Source organism: Rousettus aegyptiacus, unplaced genomic scaffold, assembly GCF_014176215.1.
Source record: "Rousettus aegyptiacus isolate mRouAeg1 unplaced genomic scaffold, mRouAeg1.p scaffold_m13_p_9, whole genome shotgun sequence".
Classification (NCBI taxonomy): Eukaryota; Metazoa; Chordata; class Mammalia; order Chiroptera; family Pteropodidae; genus Rousettus; species Rousettus aegyptiacus.
In genome coordinates, this window is record NW_023416312.1 from 19,482,932 (window position 1) to 19,490,796 (window position 7,865).

General features: G+C 43.4%; 1 pseudogene; it reads right to left on the minus strand.

Moving 5' to 3' along the window:
* Positions 1–5,728: 5,728 nt before the first annotated feature.
* LOC118607802 lies at positions 5,729–6,922 on the minus strand (annotated as a pseudogene).
* Between the last annotated feature and the right edge of the window lie 943 nt (positions 6,923–7,865).

Consider the following 7,865-nt stretch of genomic DNA (forward strand, 5'->3'; position numbering starts at 1 on the left):
CACTTAGAAATGTGGAGCTATTGGATCTTTGAATCTCTCATACACATGGTGAGAATGCAGAATGGTCCAGGTTCTCTGGAAATAGCGCTCGGAAAGTTTCTAACGCACTTAACTTATGCTTATGTTGTATCAGGCCCCTATGCACATTTTCTAGAGAAAAAAAAAAACAGAAAAACTTCTTCTCACACAAAAATACTGCATCTGAATGTTCACAGAACCTTTATTTGTAATAGCCGAAAACTGGAAGCAAAACACATGTCCTTCAATGAGGAATGGATAAAGGCTATTATCTATATGAGGGTAACACTGTACCCCAATAAAAAGAAGGGGACATGTTGACTCCTTATAACTTGAATCAATCTCAAGGTCATATTTCTGAAAAAAGATCTTAAGGTCAATCTTATCTACTGTATAATTATATGAAACTCTCGGAAGGATAGACTCATATAGGTGTCCTGTGTTTGAGTGTTGCCACAGTCTTTCAATGCTAACTTTAATGTGTCTGAGATGTTGGTTGTTCTTTCAGACTTTACATGCTGCAAAAATTTTGATCTTTCTTATGACTGATACAACTTCTACTTCTGGTCCAGATGGAATAACTGGGCCCGGATTTTACCACTTGCCTGAAAACAAGCACAGAAACAAGTGAAATGTGTGACAACATTATAGGAATATACTGGACATCAGACCATGAGAGACAGTAATTGCTGAGAGAGGTAAAACAAAGGATGTGAGCCTATAATGGCCACAGCTTGCTGCCTAGAGCCCAGATGTAGCCTAGGGTCCCTCTGAGTGGAGGAGATGAAGCTAAGATACTGGGAAAGACTAGGCAGCCAGGTTTATGAGAGAGAGAGAAGGAAAGAGAGAGAGAGAGAGAGAGTACCACAGAGGAGAGAGCTGCACAAAGAAAGAACTGAGGAGCCCATACAAGGCTGGGGGCACTTCCTGTCAGAGTGATGAACTGCTATCATTCATGGGCATCAGGGAGAGTACGCCAGAAACATTTGCCCCAGTAGTGTGGTGACATAAGCCATGGTTAATGAATGCTGCCTGGTCCCATGTAACAAAGCTCGAAAGCAAGGACCGAAAGATTATTTTCTTTCTAAGTAGCTCGATAGCATTACAGAACAGAGCTTGAGAATATTGATGTACTTTTTAAATGTGCATTGTTCTGCACAAGTGTGAACAAGGTAAAAATCATAATTTTGCAATGTCTGGCATCCAGTCAAAGTTTACCAGCCATGCAAAGAAGCAGGCATATATAACCAATAATTAGGGGAAATTAATCCATCTAAACTGACCTGGAAATGGTACAGGTAATAGAATGAGTAGACAAGGACATCAAAACAGTTACTATGACTGTATTTATTTCTTCAAGACTCAAGAAGAAAGTTTTAAACTCATTGGAGACATGGAACGTATAAAAAAGACCCATAATGAACCTAAAGATGGGAAACTACAATGTCTGAGGAAACAATTTATATTGGTTTGGAATAATGAAAGAATGAAAAAGATTAGTGAACCCGTGTATATGAGAAAAAGCACAGAATGTTTTTAAAGTACATCTGTGTATGGAAAAGAACTAGGATCAGCTTTAAAATAATATATGCCTGATGTTAATTTGTTCGCCTTTGAGGAAGGGGCAGAATTTTGGCTGTAAAAGGGAGACAACTGTCAGTTCTTAGTATTGTTATAATGTCTTGCAACAAGTCTACATGCACAGCTTTCTTAGTGATTAAAATACTTCAATAAGCCAAAAAGCAGACACAGTAGCTGTTTTAACTGGAAAAAGTTACTGCTCAATGATATAATGGACAACGCCTGAAATATGAACAGCTTAGTACATTAAAAGTTTATTCTCCATGTGGCCTGGTAGACATTCTGTGCTAACAGATGACACAGGGGGTCCCAGCTGCTTGCTTCTTATAGGTCTACACTGTAAACACAGGATTTCCATGCTTACTGATTGACACAAGAAGAAAACTTAGAAGGTGGAAAACTAGATATGAAAGGCTTTGGCCTGGAAATAACAAATATTGCTTCTGCTCACAGACCAAAGGCAAGGGCCAGTCACATGATCTTTCTAACTACAAGTACATTTGAAAAATTTACCTGGGAGCCCAGAAAGGAAACAATGGCAAATCTAGATGAGCACGTTCAGTTTCCTCATAAAGTGTTACATGTAGGTGCTCAATAGAACATTGCTATTAGATTTTATGATGCCCATCCTCTTTATTTCCGGTAGGATTTCTGCAGAGGCCAAATTTCTTTGCAGTTCTCCAACGTTTTGAGATCCTACTATATGACACTGGCTCACATAAACTTTTCAAAAGGATCCTATAAACAATATCAGCTGGGTGGGTTTTGCCGTCTTCACTCTGTAGTACCTTTCTGCACTGACCTATGCAATAACTTGTAAAATCTGAGTAGGAAAGTACTTTTCTTCTTCCTTTTCGTGCCTGGCCAAAATCTACATGTTTCTGCCACCATCGAGACAATGAAACCTGCATGAACAACTTGTATGGGGACATTAAGCACAAGGGACAACTAGGATTTTCTCCTGGGTCAAGCAGTTAGACCAGAGGCGGCAGAAGGACACTGACTTCTTTGATCTTGCTAACCAAAGGTGGCATGTCTGTCAATAAACAATTTTTCACATTCTTGAAGGACTCCAGGGACTTCAGGAAATTGATCTTCAGTAGATGCTTCCGGGAAGTGATTTCCATGCTCCTGGATCTTTCCTCTAACTGTCACTTGCGAGGGAGGCTTTGGTTATTAGCCACATAGATAAGCTCATAGTGTATTGTGTTCAGTGGCCAGTTGCAGGAAAAACAAAACAAAACAAAACAAAAAGCTCATTAAAATTCTAATGTAAATATCAGAGTGGTTTCAAAAGCCCCTCTCCAACTTTGGTTTTATATCTCCCTAATTGATAAGCTGTATGATATATCAGACCATAATCAGAAGCTCTTAGGGAAACATTTTGAGAAAACAGTGGAGATTCCCAATGGGTTGGCCAGGTCTAAATTTCAATGTCAAAGTTACCTATTATGTGGAACAGGATGTGCTGTCACTGGGGTACATGGTGAGAGAAGGGACCACCAGGGAGTTGGAATGCTCTAAGTCAGAAGGAAGGCAGGTGATTCTTGTCCTCTTTTCTTGCATTGAGGACAAGGTGCGGCTTTCAGAGTAAGAGTGAAGAGTCAGCCAGCCAGTCAAAGTTCCAGTTTGGACAAGAGGGCACACTGGGGAAGACCCAGGGGAAGGGCAACCGTAATGCAGAGAGAGCTGAAGCTAGATAAAAAATGCTAGTTCCCAGCAGAAGAGTCAGCTCTCAGGGAGCCCTGGGGCTTAGGAGTGGACATCCCTAGTTAAATGAAGCCCACAAGACAGTGGCCATATTGTGTTCTTATTTCAACCTTTCCTCTTTTAAACCTGCCTTAAGTTCCTTGGCTACAACATCCTCCTTTTTACATCCTGAGAGGCATTAAGGAATAGTGAGAAGAGAAATTAAAAGACAGGTCCGATCAGGCTAGCAAGAGTAAAACAGAAAGGGCTCAAGATGAATTCAGAGGTCTTACTTCCAGCACATACTAGACATGTGAAATTCAGGACAAGCAATAACTCTTTGAGACGGAGAATCTTCATATATGAATTTGTGTGTGATAAGCCCTGCCTTCTAGGACTGCTGCAATGAATTTGGAAGTATTCTAAAGCACAGAGCACAGTGCCTGGCATGTTTTAGGACTTGAATGAATGAGAATTATTACTATGATTGTGTCAATCCCGAATCCTACCACCCTCACCTGTATATGTGTGTGTAACAATGTGTTTTCTAACTATAGGCTTCTTAGATAACAAAGTGCTATACGACATAGCATCCAAATCAGACAAAAATGTTCCTCAGCAAGCAGAACTTTGTAAAATCTTCCTCTCGGAGTTTATGTCCTTTAATTGGGTGTGGGAATATCCTCACGACCTGCATTTAATTCAAATTTTCCAGACTTTGTGTCAAGGACCAATGCCTCACCTCCCTCCCAGGTGCCCTTTGTAAGGGATCAGAATGCGTTGCCCCAAAACATGTCATTTTGGCATATTGGTTATTTTAAATTAAAGGTACTCAAATAGCTGGTGCAGGAAGGATACTATGACCTTCCTTTGTCCCCCTGAAAGCAGGAGATAAATCTCTCATGTGCCTGCCCCATACCAGGAAGAGATAAGGCACCCCTATCACCGAGAGACAGGGACTTAAGGCCTGAAGGCTGTATACAAAAAACTTGTCACTTCTTCCACCAACTTACTATGCTAAGCCCAAACTACTTTACCTCGTCAATTCTTTACAAATTTATCATTTGTCTAAAAGGTATAAATGTTTCCTGCTTGGTCATGTAACTTCGAGTCTCACATCTTTGAGCAGCTCCTGTACCTACGTACACAATTAAAATTATCTCCTGCTAAACCTTTTATTACATGGTGGAGTAGGGGGTTGTGGCCAAGATACCAGAAGGTAGAGGGAAAAATATTTTTCTCTCCTATACCTTCCATTCCAACCGCCTCCCACGGCCCTATTCCTTCATGTTTCCCCTACCCAAAATTTAGCCTATTTATTGTCTGCCAAATTACACTGAATAAGCTAAATTTCCTTTGGAATGAGAGGGCATTGACTCTCATAGGCCATGGCAGAGTGCCAGCCTGTGGTTTCTGGGTATCTAATCTCAAGGAAGTATCATCTCTCTCTCTCTCTCTCTCACTCTATCCTCCCCCCTCTCAGAAAACTCCTTAGAGATAATATACATAAAGGAACAACTATTTTCGGCACCATGTTCCACTGCATGGGGACAGGAAGGCAGGAAACACCTAGATTCCACTACCAGTTGAGAATCTGTCTCTGGTGCGCTTGGGATCCAACGGTAAGAGTTTACAGCATTTTGGCACTACAGACTTTGGTTTTCAACCGTGAGAATCCAATCTGTGGTGTGTGTGCTCCCACTCACAATAACCCTCAGCCTCATCCGACTCACCATTTACCTAGTTTAATCTGACAGTAACTCCCACTGAAGGACTTGAAGTTTCCCCGAGCCCCAAACGCCATTCCTAACTGCATAACACTCTGACAGTCTCATGTGGACTGTCCATCTACCAACTCACACTTCGTTTTACTTCTCCTTTAGGTATTTATTAGAACATCGCACCATGCCCCTTAAAAGATTATTGCTTCTCTATGTTACAATTCAATGAGCAGGTCCTGATTCAATAAATCCTAGCATTCCCAGTACTGGCACAGTGCTTTCCAAGATCGGCTGTTCATGAACCGTATGGGGAATAAATAAGCCAAAGAGCATCAGGTCTGATTTATTAAGATTTATTTCTGCCTACATTCTTGAAAGAGCAAAGCAAATACATGTACGCATCACTTATTTGTACAGAAAACAGCCCTGAAAAAAAAAATAAAGAAAGCCAAGATTTAAATATCATTTAGATTTTCTCTCTTTTTTCTCTATTGATCCCAACTATTTTAAGGCTGATTTCCTTTACATTGCCAAGAAAATGCCTATAGCAGTGCAACGTTATTTCATTCCAGATGACAACACAGGATGGATGGATTCACATCAGCTTTCCAAAACAGTAGAACTCTCACTACAAACCTCATCAGAGCATGAAATTCTGACCAATATCTTTCACAAATTTGGAGATTTTGAAGCTAATTAAATCTAAACAAACAGTTGAGTAATCCGCATGTCAAAAAATAAGATACATTTTCAACTTACACATATAAAATAGGAAAACAGCACATGTACCATGTTCCTTTCAGCTCCATGTCAGACATAAATTCTAAGAACACTAACTGCCTCTTTAAACAATGTAGGAGGAAACCCTCCCTGACTGCCCTAGGTGTAGGAGAAGCTGCTAGGCTTGGCGTTAGAACTGGCATTGACCATGGAGGCAGACAGCCCCAGCTGAAATTCGGGCGTGGCCCTCTCCTCTTCATCTTGCAAAGCCTCCTCATACTGAATGGAAGAAACTCGGTCGGTCCCGTGAACCTGGACAGGAACTCGAGGACTTGCATCTTGGTGACTTCAGCGTGGGGCTCTCAGGCCCCAGAGGAACTCAAATTGTGCCAGGATCACTGTTGGCTACCCGCTGGTACTTTCAGTATTTTTCCTTCACAAAACTTTTGGTGATGAGCTCCCTGGGCTCACCGAAGATGAAGTGCTTCCTCCCGAAACGTACCCCCTGTCAGGCTCAGAACTTCCCAGACTTCCTCTTCGGTGGCATGGTTGCCCTTCATGAAGATCACACCCAGGATGAGAATCAGAAATGGCCGGTCTTGGCAACGCCCTTTTCACATGCAGCAGCCCATCGTAGGTGAGCCCATCTTGATGAGAAGGACATAGCACTGGTTGGTGGGATCTTTCCTTCACATCAAGGCCAAAGATCATCTCCATGCGCTCGCAGGCTTTTAGGAAGATCTCAATGAAGTGGTCTTTGTACTCTTTGACGACACTCTTCAACATATCCGCCTTGGTTATCGGCTCTTCGTTTGATACTTGAACAGCATGAAAATTCACCAGCAAAGCTGCATGCTTATCAATAGCAACTCTATGGGCACATTCTGGGGCCCGGCCTGGCCTGGGAGGTGTTAGCCTTCCCCTTCTGGCCACCGGAGCCCTCACCGAATGGCTGATGAGGTGGGCCGTGTGGCAATGGAAGACCAGTAGGAACTCTGAAGACCCTTAGGAGCATTAGGTGTACCAGTGCCAGGAGCCTCCCTTCGAATTGCAGGGGCGCTGCAGGATGGAGACGAGATGGGTCTCCTCCAGAGCCTTGAGGATCTGTGCACACTCCAGTCCTTGCATCTCACTGTGGCCTCCGACAGGATTGCTCAGGGGAGCACTGTGGATTCTTGGACGAAAGGCATCATGACTCTTGTAAGCTGGAAGAATCAGAAGTGTAAACAGAAGGAAGGCAATGGAGAATCACTGCCTAGAGAAAGAATTAAGATGTGAGTGGCCTCAGCCACTAAATTCAACTGGTGGGGGCTCTGACGAAAGCCATCTCCAGTGGAACCTCTCCTGAGAACAGTGCCATAGTGCCTCACAGGTCTCCCTGACCTCCTGGTTTCTGTGTCCCCCAAGAACATGAAGGAGGAATTCCTGAATACTCCTCAGGAGGCAGCTGGCCAACCAGGCTGAGAATTCTCAACATGACAGTAAGCGGTTGGGCGCTCTGTAGAGCCATTCCTGTTCTGAGGAAGGTGGGCTTGCTCAGGACTCACATCCGGTTCATTACCTAGGAATCCATAGAGCCTGGGTCAACCTCCCCCATGATAAATGAAGGCTATCCACCAGACGCAAATCACAGCTCCTTTCATGGTCTTTGCTCAAATGACATCTCACACTTTGACCCCTGACAGTAATGTGAGACCCTTCCCATCTACTGACCTGAGTGGCCTCCCTCACACAAAACAGTCCTGTCCCTGTGACCCATGAGGATGAATTAAGGGCCATCCCATCTGTGGTTTCCAAGGGCGACAGCAGCATGGGGCTATGCTGAGATCATTCTGTTAAAGAGTGGGTGTCCCCCATCAGCCTCGTTTAAGGTCCTTCCCTTGACTATCGATAGGTCCTGTGATCAGACACATCACCTCCACAGAACAATCTTCTTCACCCAAAGTTCCATGAGCAGGAAATCAGGCGATATCTCACCTCACAGTTCTGTCCACGGCCTCCCAGCGATGACAGCAAAACTAAGCAGAGTGATGTTTGACGCCTGGACTTAAAGGGGATGGGTGGTTTTCTCAGCATCACCCATGGTATTTTCCTTTGGCTACGGCTCAGACCTCAGTCCCCACCTTCGGATACCTA